The sequence below is a fragment of the Venturia canescens genome, chromosome 4 (assembly GCF_019457755.1).
Source record: "Venturia canescens isolate UGA chromosome 4, ASM1945775v1, whole genome shotgun sequence".
In the NCBI taxonomy this organism is placed as follows: domain Eukaryota; kingdom Metazoa; phylum Arthropoda; class Insecta; order Hymenoptera; family Ichneumonidae; genus Venturia; species Venturia canescens.
The window spans coordinates 14,265,650-14,282,548 of NC_057424.1; the positions used below are offsets into that span (position 1 = coordinate 14,265,650).

Sequence of the window (16,899 nt, forward strand, 5' to 3'; positions counted from 1 at the left end):
ATGTCCAGCATCTTTTTTAAAAATTGTCGGCCACGTTTTATGAAACGGAAGCAAAACTGTAGCAACTAGATTCGTTTACTTTTCTCCCTTTTCTTTCAAATTGGAATTCTTTTTCGAGAATCAGGCTTGAAAGTTTTGAGATGAAAACGAAAGCAAACATTCTTTTCGAGAATTCAATTCAGCCATTCAATTTTGACTGTGCGTTCTCAGTTTGGTGTCCAAAGCGCCATTAGCCAATCAACAAAAAGCAAAAATTCCCCGAATTCTTCGACAATAAGTATCTTTGCAAGAAAAAAAAGTTTCTATTGACGAGAAAATGAGTCCGTTCGTTCGAGGCAGAGAGCCAAAAAGCTTGGCGAACATTGACCCGATTTAGGGTAAAAGGTAGTTTTCAGAAAGCAAATATTCCCAGATTCTTTCATCGTACGTTAAAAGTTTGATGGTATCTCGAATATTAAAAAAATTGGGTGAAAGCAGAAAACTCATGAATGAATTATGATCACACTTTCTCATAATTAATTATAGTAACTTTAGATTTAAAAAAAATTCATTAAAATCAGTCACAAACTCTAATTCGAAAACCTTCAAAGAAAACTCCTTTTCAGAGTTTTCTTCGATAACAAACAGGAAATAATGCATCGAGAAAAAAAAAACGCTGCGCTCATCTCGTTTCCGAAAATAGAGCAATCCCTAGAAAAAGAACTCTATTTTCCACAGCACCTCATAATGAGGTGAAAACTCAGGGAAAAGTTTAATTCAAAGTACAACGTGTACAAAAATAATTGAAAAAATGTTCGTCCAAAGGCTAAGCACGCCCGAGGATTCGGTTGCGAACTATTCTCATAGAAATGACGTAAGAGCATGAGAAGAAAAAAAAAGTTACATAGAATATTCGGCTCCGCATTAAAAGTGAGCCAATCTTGGAGGAAAAACTCGAGTAGCAAAAAAGGCTACTTTTTTACAAAGAGATATACGTGTCAAAACCGTTAATTTGACGGTCGAGCTATTTTTAAGCAGAGCCAGCAACACTAACGAGCCTTCCAACCACCAATGGTCTGCTGCTCTGGACCCTTTCTTTTTTTAATTTCTCCTCCTTTTGTCCAACTTCTTTTTTCTCTCGGCACCCTCAGCTAGGAAAAGCCCAACTATACATTTTCTCGGACGTCGTGGTATTTCAAGTTACTTTTCGCGAGATTCTCGCGATATCGACCTTGAACGCTCACTTGGTCTCTCATTTTGCCTCTTTTTTTTTAATCAACACTCATCGACATTTCCATCCGTTGGCGAGCAACGTTATCACTCGGTTATCTCTATCCTGGCTCTGCAACGTTTTATCTTTTCCCCGGTTTTATTATCTTTTTTGTTTTACGCCGTAAAATATTTCCGGGATTAAGAGAGTTGACCAAAGCTCGTGCAGTTAACCCACAACAATTTGTCTCCAAATACATTTTATCCTGCATCGATAATGCTTGACGAAAAAAACTTCGATATCAACTGGTTCTTTTATCATTGTTTCCTCCAAAACTCCCACGTTTTATTATCTTCCATCGGTTTTGCCTCACCAATTTTTTTTCGTTGCATAGAAACAAGTAACTCCGAAGTGTGAACTTTGTTCATTTTTTCACTTGCTTTCGTACGTTCTACTAAAATCCGTCTAAGCCAGACATCCTGCAACTGTTCAGAAGCTTATAATAATGTCAGTCGAGTACTTAATGACTTGAGTTGAAACTATGACATAGATCATTCAGTGACAGATCTCTCTCTCTCTCTCTCTCTCTCTCTTCCTTTCACTCTTCTCATCTCTCCCTCTCTATTTTGCTCGCTTTCTCTACCAGCGAGATCTCACGTCACAAATAGAAGCTGTTGTTTGTCTCGATGTGACACGCACATCTTTGATGATTTTCAAAACATTGTTTTCTTTATGCTATTCTTTCCCTCGACAATGATTCGCTCTCATAGTTTTTCAGATTACTAAAAAGATTTTTGAAAACTTGCGAAACTGATACTCGGAATAATCGACCAAATGGTTTTTTGAAAAATGACGAAATTAACCGCTTCTCCATTCGATTACGAGAATTTATACGCTCGGTTTTGTCTCGCGGAGTATGAATTAAGGGGAATGAAAAATTCAGGTTAATGTTACGTCAACGAGTTATTCGTCCCAACGAAATTAGTGAATGAGGGAATGCAATTTTATTCGTTTAATCGAGTTTGACTCGAATCGTCGTATGAACGTTCGAACGAAGTGCGCGTTTCGTCTGCGTCTACAATGGCCTGTTCTGAATAGGGCGACACATCGTTTTTTTTCTTTTTAAGTAGGGAGATTTGTGCGGTGTTTTCATTCGAATCGTCTCAGAAAGCATAAACGTTCGTCCGTTTTTCCATCCACCTTCGTCCCGTGTTTACGCGTGGATAAATCCCACTGATTCAGGAGGGAAAAAAATCTCTTCTTCGCTTACCTCAAAAGCGCGAACGCCCGGTGCATTCAGACGCGTCTTACTCCCTCTCGTTACGCTCGCTAGCGCAAGGGGATCGCGGTCGCGGAGGAGGAGAAAAAATAAAACAAGAAAGAAAATTCACATTTGCCCAGTTTGCCTACTGGGAAAGTTGACGACGCGGAGCGGAGAAACAACCTCGTGGAAAAAGGACTCGTACATTCGGATCGTTGAACCCAGACGTTGATTCACCGTGAAAAAAGCTTCTTCGAGGAATACGTATGAGAAAATACCGCTAGAAAAATCAATTTTGTTCCGGAAAGATCGAACATGTTGCGAAATACTTTGACATAAATTTCTTTCGAGAAATATCGAAGTTTCGCCCCGTCCGCATTATTTCTCGGTATTTGATTTTTTTTTAAAAAAAAGCTTTTCGCAGCGTTTTCCAAAGTTGAAAAAAATCCGTTCTTTCCCTCGAAATCTTCCGTTCTATTTTCGATGCCTTCCACCCGCGGCAATGCCTCGTTTTCTGCGAAACTCAAGTCCCCTTACAGCACCTGCCTTTGTACTGTCTGATCCGAAACGAACCTATTCTACTGAACTCCTACTTCAAGTGTTTTCAGGGACAACTTGGACTGCAGAATTGCATCAAGAATTCTTCGCTTATCCTCTTATTCCTCGAACGTCATCAATTGTAGAAATCAAATTTTTCTCATTTTTATTTTTATTTTCTCTTCAAGTTCACAAACTCGGAATTTGAAATTTCAGGCCTTCAGAAGGATTCATTCGGAGCAAATTTCTGTTGGAATAAAAGTAAATAAAAACGTGAATTTAACATGCTACAGTCGTTCCTCTAACGCAAATTCGCACTCCCACGATAACGCTCCAGTTGTTAACCGTCAAATTAGTTGTCGAGAACTCCGTTCTACCGTAATAAACCATTAATTCAACCGTTATGATAGTAACAGTTAACCGTGAAGAGATTTTAACGAGAGAGAAATAGCAAGGAAGGAGGGGGCCTCGCAGATTCTTACGCACGAGACATTGAATCACGACATTAATCTTCCGTCTCTCAGACGATGAAATTGGTAGAAAGTACTACGATTTTTTTGCATTCTTATAATTATTTCACAAAATTTCTCAGCTACTTCATTCTTTTTCTCCTTGTCGAAGAAAGTTCAATTCCAACGAGGCTTTGATTGCTCAATTCCTGCATTTATCGAGGTCTCTTCCACCAGAATTTCTTTGGCTCAATCTTCGTCCGCGTTTCGTCCAGATCGTAGGCGAAGAAAATTTTCAAGTTTAACCGCCGCTTCCTTTTCCTTATTCGCAGATCGGGTAAGCGGCTCCTCCCTCGCTCCGCGATGCTCAAAGTCTCTGGTACGAGCGATCGTGATCGCGTTATTACGCGGGCAGGGCCCTCGTGCCCTCCGGTGCATGAAGTGATTCTCCCCCTACGTAATTTCCATTCCTCCGTCTCTCTCTCTCTCGCTCGCTCGTTCTCTGGATTCGTCGTTGTGTTCTGACCTCACGATAATAGTAAGGAGGTAACGTATGAGAAATCCGCGGATTTAGAGCTCGGACGGAAAAGAAGAGAGGAGCGTGAGCGATGTACATACACGTGCATAAGCAAGTGTATTCCTGTGTGTTTGCTAACGTGTACATGCTTACGAAGACAGCGATGAGAGGGTTTGTTGACTCGCTGCCCATTCGGCATGAAGTGCAATGACTTTGTACGATGAAAATCTATAACGCGCTTCTACGCTTGCCTCTCATATTTTAAACTTCCAACGGATTTATTTTTCGTCGAAATTTCCGCTCGGGAGATAACACCGTCGTACGCGCTCCGGTGAATTTTTCATTCAAGATCGTGATATTGCACAATTCCCATTGGAATAATACGGAGGAGAGGCGTGAGCTGGGATTGAATTCGATCGGCAGGTTGCAACGATTCGATGTATACGAAATTTCAAAAATTTTGACAAATCTTCCAAAAAAACTGTGAATAGGCTCGAAGCACTTGGATCGTTCCGCTATTTTTGCACTCTATGTCGAAGAAACCGCGCGAAAAAGTGGCTTGTCCCGAAACTCTCTCGGGACAATTCCTCGGTATGACGTGTATTTATGCAACTGGCCGGTTATCGACCCCCCAGTTTTCATTCCATAGAACGTACCCTCTCGAATCGAGGTTCAAATGAACCAGAAATTTTCGTTTTTCCTTATTCTCCTGCGTGCGCGCTTCCTACGCTTATTAAGCGAGTTTCATTCAGTGCGGTAAAACGGAACCTGCGGAATTCGCGCGACGGCCACACACGGCCCGACAACGCTTTCATTATGAAAACATTTTTAATCAACGACGTAACGCATTTCATTTATTTGGAATACGGAACATGCGAGATTACGTTTCTCACTCATGTATTTAGCACGCGCATCTGTACATCGAGTTTTATATTTTTTATGAATTTGCGGAAATAACGGGGCTTTATGTACTCACTCGACGATGGCTACTCCATAAAAGCAACCGAGGACGTCAGTGTCGAAACACCGTCCCAGTTAGCGCGATATTTATTCCATGCTTTTATGTAGTTCGCCTCCCCCGCCCCTCTGGAAAATGACTATTATTACATAAATGTGTTTGTATATTTAGAAAATGTTGAGATCAATTTTCTTAGGAATCGCGGAGCAGCAACAACGTATGGTTCTCGTCTCGAATGTATATCCAATAAGGTACGTTGGCAAACATGAGTTCATCGGAGACGTCGACTTTTCTCTTCTGTCATTGTGCTGCTCGTATTTAACGTCGGTGTTTCTCGGTCTTTGCGAGGGAGGTCGAGTGCTTGTCACTCATCGACCGTTATTTTTGGCCCTCAACTTGCGTAATCTTTCATATTTTCGTTCAACTTCTATCTTCTGTACCGCCTACGACGACGCCAAAGATCGGACTGATGGCTTTTCCTCTGGTCTCTCTCACGTTGCTCCTTCTTTAATTCGCGGCTCTCTCCCTTCGTCGTCGTCGTAAAATCGAAGTTGCCGGGCGTTAGAGAGAGGTAGGCACACGGGGAAGAATGAATAAAGAGTTTCGAACTCGAATCGACGGGGCTGGATGATCGAAGGATCGTTCGAACTTTTGCTTAAACAATTAGTTGGACTTTTTCGTACGATTTACGCAGTCGAATAGAAAAACTGGAATTTTCCGTATGCAACGCGAATGCGGGTAATAAAGTCTTCGCACGAACGCTGACAAAGGTACTTTCTAGTTTTATTACAAACTGCGTTATATCTCACGAAATCTTTCGAATGGGGGGGGAATGAAAAAAGTCAACGAAGTCGACTGTGAGTGCCTCCGAGTTATGAGACTGCGCGACTGCGTCTCTGAAAATCGTGGACGCTTTTTTTCACTCGAATTTCCACTTGAAAAAGTAGGAAAATTATAATATTCTCGACTTTCGAGTACACCGTTGTACGACAGAGAGAAAGAGAGAGAGAGAGAGAGAGAGAGAGAGAGAGAGAGAGAGAGAGAGAGAGATTTCATTTTACAATGAAAAGGAACATGAGAACCCGCGCTGCGGTGAAAAGACAAATTTATGCGTTCGACTTTACGAGACCCGGTGGTCTGCACGGACGACACTTTGTGGCACAGCATATGCTCTTTCCTTTTCCTACGATGGGCGACATTTGCGACGCGAAGGTCGCCGTTGTGTCTTCACTTCACGAGAATCGTTTGTCGTGTCGGACAAGCAATCAATTTTGGTCACCAACAGAAGCAGCGCTCTCTCTCTTCTCTCTTTTTCTCTACTCTCCTGCGACTAAGTGACGAGCTTTTCTTCACTTGTGCAACCATTTTCCATTCCGTCAACCATCCTCGATTCACGCTCGCGAGCCTTTCCACTACTATTTTAATTCATTAATAAAATTTCACGTGACGCAACGAACGCGATGCGAGTTCACGACTCGGATTAAGATTTCGAGACAGCAAAAGTCGAACATTTTTTTCGATCACAAAATCGTTGGAAATAAAATTTGTTGTAAGGACGAAACTTTTGTTAACTCAACGACGTTTCTGTCGTAGTGTGGGAGACCCAAATATAATTATGTCAAATAAACCGAACTGTGATTCATCCTGAATCAAGTCGATTCCATTTTGCCCGTGAGCTTTTCATCATATTCACAGCAATTTGTCAAACTAAGTAAAAATTACCATCGAATCGATATTATTCGGAAGCACGTGCTCGAGCCAGATGACGAGGAATTTTGAAAAATGGCAAACTGACAAAGCCGAATGGCTGCAAACATTTAAACGAGATTACACTCGATGTATGGGACGATGTTGCCAAATTCTTATTGCAACAGCTCGAACCAATCGTCACAAAGTATTTTTCTCGAGTGAAAAAAGAGAGGTTTGAAAAAAAAAAGCAAAAAAAGACTGAAGATAAAGGAACAATTTTTAGGCCATTTCAATTTATCTTCCACCATTTTTTTCACTCATTTCATATGCCCCCTCGATTTCCCTGGAGCCGAATGAAAACCGATTCCTTTTTATTATTATTATTATCCGGGTACAGGCTCTTTTCTAGGCCAACACAGCCGGAAAGGTCAGGTCTGTTATTCCAATCCATCGCTATCGTCCTCACACACGTCCTCGAGAATTGGAATTGCTCAAATTTCCATTCGTGAACTTCATTGGTGGCGTTCAACCATTTATGAATTGAGTTTATTTTTTTTTTATTTCCAAGCCCGCTGGCTTCATTTGTTCGATTCTGAATTGAGCTCTACGACCTACCTTCGGTATATGCATATTCACAAGAAAACAAAGTTGAATCCGAAATTGAGTGATTTCAAGAAATTTCACAGATTTACGTCAATCGCCATCACGAAAATTCTTTTTCTTCCCTCTCGATAATGACGAGCCTCCCTGGTACGAGGTTAGTGCAATATTCCGTAATGGACAATCACGAATACGGCGGCAAAAAATCATTAGGGAAAGACAGCTTGGCGCGAGCACATATATCTCGAAGCCGATGCTTTCCGTGTTGCCAAGAGGCTCTGATTAAAACGCTTGTACGAGCTCTCTCTCTCTCTCTCTCTCTCTCTCTCTCTCTCTCTCTCTCGCTCCCGCAAAGTTAGAATCTAGGCTAGAGCAAAACCGGCATTGCAAGTCGGCTGGCCTCTCTGTACACCACCTTCACCTACAACCCTCTTCGAACAACCCCATTTTTTCCCTTATTTCAACCGTCGGACTTGCACCCTCTGCTTCTTCTCGTCTCGTTTCTCTTTTTTCCTCCGATTGAACCCTTTTCTCGGGCGGCGGCGGCGGCCGAGACCACCCTCTCCTTGACGTCTTTGTCGTAGCTCTCTCGCGTCCACAACTTCGTGGTGTGTCTTGCTGGATGAACATACCGTTGTGGAAAAACGCGCCGAGAAAGTTGAAATGGTGAGCAAGTGTGAGATCCTAAGCTCCGGAGGTTCTCAAACCGTTTGTTTTTCGCTTCCATCGTTATTCAAACGTGGAAAATCATGCATCGTTTATTTTTATCTGACCCACGAACGCGGCTACCAGCGGCTTGAATTATGGGTTAAAATATATTTATAAGTAATATCCCTTGTGGAAATTCCTCGTACGAGTTAACCGAAGCGTCGAATCGCTGGGGCTGCGACGTTCCATGAAAGTCCTTCGTCTTATCAGCCAACTGCGAAGCTCTTGGGACTCGCGTACTCGATCGACCTGATTCTACGGGGGTTTCCTCGAACCGTTGATGACACCGAACCTCCGAAGGCCGAGCCTCGACAGGCTCGTGAGAGCGACGCAAAAAATCGTCCTCCGGCAAATTTCGCGTACGCGATCCGTCCAGGTTATATTGGAGACTCAGTTTATCGAGGAACATTTGAAAACAAAATAGACATAAATATCAAGCGGTTAATAACGATTTCATCAAAGGAATACACCTCGAGTGTTTGCCTTACAAACTCTCCTTTTTTTTCCCCCCCATTCTTTGTACGATGATTAATTATATTATGCATCGAGAACGTCGAGATTGCCAAAGGCTGTGCATACGCCGTTATGCACTTAACAGGTTACACGTGTGTCGATACACGAAAGCTATATATTTATATTTGATGGCGATGCATTCCTTGTTGCATGGATTGCGGCCTCTCTTTTTCTATCTCTCTCTCTCTTTCCCTCCTTCTTCCTTCTCTCTCGTTTCTTTCTACAAAGGTATTATTAATACCTGATTATATGCGTGTGTTTGTGTGGGAGAGCTTATTTATTGCAACCCCAGCAAGTGGAGAGCAGACGCGGGCGGGTGAGCACATACACACTCGGGGTGTATTTATACGCGGTCGGACGGTCGCGAGTGCGCGGGCCAGTGCTCATGTGGAAATTTTCTTTCTCTCTCTCTCTCTCTCCTTGCCTTTTTTGCTTTTTTTCTTTATTATTATTATAATGAGAAATTCTAGGGTGCGGGTACATAACGTTGCGGCTTTGCCTGTACCCGTGGCGTGTCTCACGAGGGGGTTGGCAAAGGAGTCGAGCGAGAGAGAGAGAGAGAGAGAGCGAGAGCGAGAGAGAGCGAGAGCGAGAGGTGTGCCGATGTGTAACACGCCAACTCGCGTGCTCGTCCATCCCTTGGAATCCCGGGGTTCTCAACCACTCGTAATTATCTCGCCCCGATCGTGCGGATCGTACAAGTTCGCAAATGCTTCAACGTACGCCACCTTGTACTTGAAGGAAAGTAGCGAAACGACGACGAGTGAGAAAATAACGCGAATCCACTTATCCCCCCTTTAGCTCCGACGAAAAAACAATATTGTCACCAGAACGAAGCTCGCATGCTTGATCTGCGGACGAATAAAAAGCTCATCACCTCTCGATAAATGAAACCTTACAATGAAAATTAAGCACTCACGATTCCGTCGCGTTCCTTTTAATTATAGGGGAATTCGATCGCTGAGCTTACGCGGTGTAACTCGACTCGATGGAACACAAATCTATCGAGGGGTCTGCTCCAAGTAAACAGGCAAAAATAGAACCGAGAATAGAACATATCATAGGATTTTTCATTTTTTCAAAAACTACGAAAAAGCACGAATTTTTCATCGGTTTTTACAAAAAAAAATAGTTCCGCTCAAAATTTCGAAATTCGTATGATACGCGCTACAGCTACAGTCATAAAGAACACGTGGTTAAATTTTGGTAAGGATCGGTTGAATAGTTTCGGAGATTTGATCAACGAGCCGTCGAGAAACGTAATTTTGAGAAAAACGCGTTTAAACAAAGACAGGTACGCGGTGCGTATCAGCGCGCACGGACAGTCAAGTAAACGTCGCTCAAAAGTACACTTGGACTGCTCAAATCTGTATAAAATTTTAGTACGATTGAAATATGTACACTTTCAAAAAATGTAATGAAAAAAATCGATTTTTTTAAATTCTAATTAGGGTAGAGCCCTTAAATGCACGATGCTGTCTTGTAAATTGGAACCCTACAGCGAAGAAAGCGAAAGCATGCTTCAATTGGATCGTGCTCGGAGGTCGTGACTCCCTCAAACAAGGGGTGAGATCGTAATAACTTTTTACGAAGCGACGCCTTGTCGAGAGTACCTGTTACGATCTTCGTGGTCATTCCTCTCGAAATAAACGAAACTTCCTGCACCGATGACGCAGGTTCTCGTTTGTCACGTCGATCAAAAGATAGTGAAATTCGATCTCATTGCCGAGGCACATTGTCACTAATTCGTTCTTCACCTGTGAATCTTTTTTTTCTCTCAACACCGCACATTGCTTGACAAAAGGTCAAAAAAAATCATTCTTTCGAAAGATTCGAAAGGAGCAAATAACATTTAAGCGTAATATTGGCTTGTCGAGTCAACGAAACGTGACTCCAGGTTACAAACGTTCTTATTCCACGTTAACAAAAGCTCAGACGTTTGCGAAACGCATTTTAATTATTCTATTTTCGATGCAGTAAGAATTTCATTACTTTCACATGATACGGGGGGTGGTTTTTTCTACGAAGCTCACCGTCCGCTCATACGACGTAACAGGCCGTATGAACACGAGGATGAAGCAGGATGAAAAACAAGATTCTCCCACAGACACAGACACAGACACAGACGCGCACGCACGCACGTTTGTGTAAATATACACAAGTACCTCGGCGCATGGCCCCACATGCACAGCACGAGCATACACAGACGCCGTTGTTTCTCGTTGCTGCTTGGTTGATGCTTCTTCTCCATTCTATACCGTATCAGAGGACCGAGAGTTCCTGGCATGTAAATAATGCAGTCCCCCCACTCGCTCTATCTCCGTCTCCGTTCGAGCTTCTTGCCACCCCCGTGCGTCGGTACGTGCTGAACCGGGAACGTTGGATGCCCAAGAGTGGAAGAAAGATAGAGAACGAGAGCCGAGGGTATGACACGAGGCTGCCTCTAGACAATGGGCCGTTGGCCACAGGCGACGACAATGTGCTGGTTCCCGAGAGAGCCACCAAGAGACCAGAGTATCATCTACCTTCGCTGCACCACCTTTCTCCGTCCCTCGTCACCTCGCTCTTTTCATCCCCGTCTTGCACACACGACACCCGCCCCTCCCTCGTGACTCTCGAGTGCCCGAAAGAACTCTCGACGCGGCGCATGGCGGGCACGTCGAAATTAAGGCTCGGCCAATTAAAGTGGCGTCGAATTATTCTTATACGGGGTTTTATTCGTACTCGTTTTTCGTCACGAAAGTTTGGCGTCATTTATATAATTCATACGAAATTATGAAAAGTTTCACGGACGAAGGAAACAGCGGGACACACTCCGGCTCAACCGCTCGAATATATCGCGATGCGAGTCAACCGTAGCCTCTCGTAAGAGCGAATGTTCTTCTTTTTATTACTCTCTGTGGTAACGCACTTTTTACAAACTTTTTTCTCGTAAATTTCTTCATTTCATTAGATAAATCTCTCTTTTTTTTTTTTTTTTTTTTTTTTATTCTTGCACATTTCGACTCGACCGACTTTTCACGACGCACGATCAAACGGACTCGTAGCTCCAGTAATTAGCTTCGAGCTTTCATTTATTCGTTCGGACAATGCTTTCATCGTTAGCACAATTCGAAGCATTCGTTATGCAATTGAATTCGACACGCTCGTGCCCAGCTCTGTTTTATAACTGGAAGCGAATCTTGGAATTATTTTTGTATCAGACTTCGGGCGATTCGATCACGAAGCCTCCGCATATCCGCGCTTCCAGCCTTCTGTAAAAGCATCCAGAGAGGATGCTTTTACCAGAGAGGCGTTTCAATCCCATAATCATGTCGCTGCATCTGATACGAAAGTAAATATAACTTGAACGCAACTGCACAAAATAATGCGAAGAGTTCACGAGTTTCTTTTTCTCCATCGTATCACTATTTTTGTTTCCCCCTCCCGAAACCCGTGTGTGACTGCGGAGAGGATTCTACTCCCTCGGGGACGCGTACTCGAGAGTTTGGGGTTCGGTGTTCCCCTGTACACGCGTCCATGTTTGGAATACCTGCGAGAGGGAGGCGCGCAGGACACGTCAGAATAGAGCGCGAGGTCTCTCAGGGTGTTGGGTACTTTTTCTCTCGCTCTCGCTCCCGCTCGACGCGGCTTTTGCGAGGAGGGCTGCACCCAAAGGGTAGCTCTCATCTTCTTTGAATGTCAGGAAAGTGAAGCCTTTGTCTCACCCTTGTGCAGACGACGAGTGGGCCGAAAGTGAGAGAGGGAACGCGGACACACGAGCGTGGCTAGTGCCGTTCTTCTATCGGTAAAAAGAATAGAAGGTATGAAAGAAACTGCGAGCGAGGGAGACGCCAGGGGCAGGCCCGTTGCCTCGTTCGCGGTGGGGTGGTGCGAGAGCAACGAAATACTTGAAATCTCGTCGCATAATAGCTCGCTCTCTCGTCGTCTCGTCTCGTATACCATATGCAAACAGTACGAGCCCCTTATTTCCTTTTTTCTTCGTCCACCATGAATTTTTACGAGGCCGCGCGCGCGCACGCTTCGTTGCGTCAGAGAGAAATGAACTTTGAAGAATTTCACGAAATCTTGCCCATCGTTTTTTTACCGCTCTTTCCTGCCTCGCAGAGTTTATCGGAGAGTTTCAAATTCGTTCCAGTTCTATCGGTCAAGGAAATTTCACCGATTCCTTCCAATCGAACCGTTTCGAAATAGGTCATGAACTTAATTCTCTCGAAAACGGTACTCGCCACTCGTCGTGCTCTTTTTTATTTCATTCTAACGACACATTTCGTCCTCTAACTTGGCGGGAAACACGAAAAAATCGGTGGATTCATTGTTCAGTCGGATGGAAATTTAAATAAAAGCGTCAAGATATACATTCGTGGAGGACAAAAAAGAGAAATGACTCGCCTGCAACCCCCAGGAAACAATACGTCCATCGTGGAAACCTCCGAGTGTTGAGGGCTCCGTATGATCTCTTGAATATTCATCGGAGCCCTCATCTTCGAAAGCTCGGGCGAACTCGTGAATGCGAGCGATTCTAGGGGAGTCAAATGTCCTGTGAATTCGCAGTGGGACGAATGAAGAACGAGACGAGCATTGAGAAGCATTCGCCGAGCCCTTCGGCCTGTGAGCGCGCCTAGCCAGCCGCGGACACTTCGTCCCCGGAAGATGTTCACGTTCGCCAGAAGATCGGTGACGAGTATCCACAACGGTAGAAAAGAGTCATTGAAGAAGCCCAAAAATATCAGGAGCGAAAAGACTTGGAGGAATCAAGAGAAGCGGGGGGGAAATAAGGGACGAGAGAACGAGGTGAGGAAAGAAAGAGAAGTCACGGAGAGTCTCAATGGTAGGGAGAAACGTGAGCGAGGGCAAGGAAGTGGAAGTCGAGGAGGAGCCGCTGCGCCGCGCGCTCGAAGAGAGAGCGAGGGACACAAGCGCGTCGCGGATTCTCGAGGCTGGGCCGAGAGAGTGCGAGAGAGAAAATCACCCGGAGTAGGAACGATATGGGGCGAGAGCGAGGGAGCAAGAGCGCCGGGAATAAGAGAGAAAGACGTACGCGTCACATCGGCCGCGTCGCGTCACTCAAACTACACAGCGAGCGAGCATACACACACACACACATACACACACAGCAGGGATACGGCGAGGAGGAGGCGGAGGAGGAAGAGGAGAACGGGGAGGGGGCGGCATGGGAGCGAGAAGGCTTGAAGCAGTCAGTTCTCAACTGCCTTTCTATGCGGCAGCGGTGGCGAGCGCGGTTTAAGCCCCGATTACACCGGACTTAGCGGGGGCTCCGACTACTCGATCGCACCAGAGAGGAGTACACAATTGGGTCTCCAACGTGCTTCGTCGTCTATTCTTATTCCTTTTTTCTCATTCTCTCTCTCTCTCTCTCTCTCTTTACCTTCGCGCGTTCTTATCACTCTCATTCGTGCGCGACTCGGTGTCCAAGTGTGTGAGTGCGTGCGGGCCCGATGCTTTTTATTACTTTCTCATTGACCGGCTTCGCGATCGCTATCCTAATGAGCGAATAGCTTTGAAAGCTGTGACAGCCTTTTTGTGCGTGCGTGTCGTGAGTTACGGTGCTTCGCAGACGTATTTATTTTGCTTTTATTTTTTCATTGTTCTATTTTATAAACAGGACTCCTTATCAGGGCCGCTGAAGGAAGGATTATTTTTCAACGCTCAAATGTGTTGTGGGATGATCGTATTTGTTGATGATGAGAATCAACCGATAACGCTGTACAGATAATGAAAATATTTTTTTAATCGCGTTCAATAATTCGAGCTGCTCCAGTATTGTAGTTTTTCTCAATTTCTCAATTACTCATTCACCGAAACGTGCCTCGTCGTCCTTTGATGGATCGACGAACCTGAAAGTCCAAGTGGAAGAAACTCGTGCGCCGGCATCGCTCCCCGACCATTGAAACCACCAACGCTTGGATCGGGACCAATCGAAAATCATATCTCAACGTCACTTCGCCTCCGAGGGAAATACCACCGCTGGAGATCATTTTTTCTCGGGATAATTGAGAGAGAAATAACTATTTACTCGGTTTTATTTTGGTTTTTTTCCCTTACGCGATGAATCGGTCTCGTTGAGGGGACCAAAACAACGGCGGACGACTATAATCGCCGGTTAACAATACGCCACGGTTAGGTCGTTGATAACTGGTGCGGAGAGAGATCGCCAGGGGTCGTCACGTGTTTTTCCTCGGCCTCCGGACAATTCCCTCCCTCGAGCACCCTCTCCTCTCACACTCGTGGATTCCGGAGCGTAAAGCTCTGTCGCGCGGAGTCTCTTTCAACGTGGTGGATGTTGTACTCGCCGCGGAAAGCCCGCCAGACCGGAAGTCGACGATCCGGGATACGGAAGAGCGAGAGCAAGAGAGAGGAGGGAGTGCGGTGATTATATTCGCCCACTCGGCGCTCTTTATCGTCGCCGGTGATTAGTTTTTTCTCTTCGTTCCTGTGGATACTTGCTTCGTTTTCACTTTTCATCTCATTGTCCAACTCTCGACTCGTTGATGGAGTTGAAAAATAAAGTTGACGGACGCGGAATATTTGATTTGTTGAAAAGTGAGTTTTAGTAAAGCGGTTTTTTTTTGCTCCGTTGCTCCATGTCTTTTGACGCGATAAAAACAGAATCAAGGCTTTATTAATACATATACGCGGGGCCGAAAGAGGCTGGAAAATATTGCGAGCTCCCGTTGAGAAGTGTGTAATGTAAATGTGTCTGTCGGAATAATGGAATAATATATGCGGCGTGGATACAAGCGAACAACGGCCGCGATAGGCCGAAAGGCCTCGAGTCGTCCCCAGCGACGAGAATGAAAACGCCGAAATAAATATTTCCCAAGGAAAAAAGGTGAATCAACGCGTTACAGGAAGAACCGAGCGCGTCAAACTGCCCAAAAATCGCCGTATTCTCTTCGAGTGATTAATTTTTGAATCGACAGAAAAACAAAGTGAACCTGCCGGTTTCTTGCCGGCGGAATAACCGGTTGAACAATGGTGGTACTCGAACTCGAAACGATTTACGCACAAGCAGCACCCCATACGAAACTCTTGAACAAGAGATTCCTCGGTGCTCATCATTGGCTCGGACCACTGAAGGAAGCTCTCGTCGCGAGGTTAGCAGCTGACAAGGTACGAAACTTTTTCGACGTTGCGCCTATCAACGATGAAGAATCACCTGAATTTCCTCGCGTCCATGTCCGTCGATAATCAACGATGTTTTCATTAGCCGTTCATCGATACAAAAGATGAACGAATTTTGAATCAACGACCTCGCTCAATTACAGTTTTTCGGGAATATTTTTATGCTTTTTTCGCTCCCTCCAATGTCAACGCTCCATAGAAACTATTGTTCCGGAAGTTGTGCTTGCCTCGTTCGTATTCCAACGTATTTGAATCAGTTCAACTACAACATGCTGGAAATTTATTGTGGCAGTGATTCCTCGTTTGAATACGATTTTTCACAATTTCGTTACCACCAACGTCCGAAATCGGAACTGTGCTTTTTCGGGGGGTTTTTTTTTTTCATACTCTTCGCATTTTTCTCGCTTTCGTCAAATGAAAACGGTATTAGTAACAACGGGGAAAAAGAGGAAAAGAGTGAGGGAGTCGCGGGGAGAGGGAAACGGTAACGCAAACAAAGCTTTGTTCAGTTACACGTTAAAAACGTTTTCATCGTGGTTTTTCGGTGCGGTGAACGATCGTTGTTCTTTTGTAAATTCGTTCTGAAGAATAATAAGAACCGTGGAAAGTAATCTAAACAGAGGGGGAGGGGAGGTCGATCAAAATTACAAAAAATACGCGAAACGATTGGAGGGTCGCAGAAACAATAAAATATCCCAAAAAGCAGTAGAGGATTCAGTCGAAAAAAAATGTAAAATTGAAGTCTCTTGCTCTCCTGTTTGTAGGAGGAAAAACAACGAGAACACGTCGTTTCCTTTATTTTTATAGAAGGAAAGGTAAAAAAGTGAGTTGTTTTTCTGTCGCGAGAGAGGCTCGTCGAGGTTTTTCTTTACTTTTTGTTTTCGGGGTTGAAAAGCACCGATAATTAGACGAGAAGAGCGTTTCGGGCTGCGAGTACAAAGACAATAATAGTACGTATGCAAGAAGTGCTTTCTCGAGGGTGAAATTTTCGTTTCCAAAAGTCGAAGAATCCTGGCGAAGTACGAGATGAGATCGCGAGCTTTCCCGTTGAAAAGGGAATAAATAAAAAATGAGAGACTTGGAAAAAAACGACGCTGGTTCCACCCCGTGAACAAGTACACAGGTCTGCTCTCTTGACACCACTATTTTCCCATTGTACTTATGACCAGTAAGAGTGGTAAAAGCTCGGCTTATGAGAGAACCAACTCTGATTATACGTCCTCTCTTTCTCTCTCTCCCCCGTCGTTTTTTCTTTTCCTCGCAATGTTCTCGTTCTCGCTGGCTCGACATTTTTCTTCCTCCCTTCGTGTGCACAAACAAATTATTGGTCAC

General features: G+C 44.4%; 1 protein-coding gene across 8 annotated transcripts in view; it reads left to right on the forward strand.

The window, feature by feature from the left end:
- Nucleotides 1-16,899, forward strand: part of pum (pumilio) — a 101,920-nt gene that overhangs the window by 36,288 nt on the left and 48,733 nt on the right. The gene's annotated exons all lie outside the window — the stretch shown is intronic.